The following is a 642-nucleotide window of genomic DNA, read 5'->3' on the forward strand; positions in this document are numbered from 1 at the left end:
CAAACCTGCCTAATTGTTCTCCCATCCGCTTTGTTCTTCCATTCCCCTCCTCCTTCTTGCATATTGCCCCCCTCCCCAGAAACCAAACTATCCTGTGTCTATTCCCTGCCCTGTGCTCCACCTTCCCCTCCCTCCCTCCCCTCACCTCACCCCCCACATCCCAGCAACCAGCAAAGAATCCCCCACCTTTAGTAGGGGTTCTTTTTCCTAGTCTCTTACAGTAGTGGTCCTATGCATTATTTCTCCTTTTGTGACTGACTAATTTCACTCAACATAATGTCCTCAAGATTCATCCATGGTATGCGATGGCTTAGAGCTTCCTTGTTATTCTTCAAGGTAGCATAATATTCCATTGTGTGTATGTACCAAAGCTTGTTTATTGATTCTTCAGTTGATGAACACTTTAGCTGTCTCCATCTTTTTGATATTGTAAATAGTGCTGCTATGAACATTGGTGTGCATATATCTACTTGTGTTATGACTCGTATTTCTTGTGGGTAAATACCAAGTAGAGGTATGACTGGATCATAAGATATTTCTATTTCCAGCCTTCTGAGGAAGCGCCATATTGCTTTCCAGAGAGGCTGGACCATTTTGCAGTCCCACCAACAATGCAGGAGTGTCCCAGTCTCTCCACATCCC

Source organism: Chrysochloris asiatica, unplaced genomic scaffold, assembly GCF_000296735.1.
Source record: "Chrysochloris asiatica unplaced genomic scaffold, ChrAsi1.0 scaffold00199, whole genome shotgun sequence".
Lineage (NCBI taxonomy): Eukaryota > Metazoa > Chordata > Mammalia > Afrosoricida > Chrysochloridae > Chrysochloris > Chrysochloris asiatica.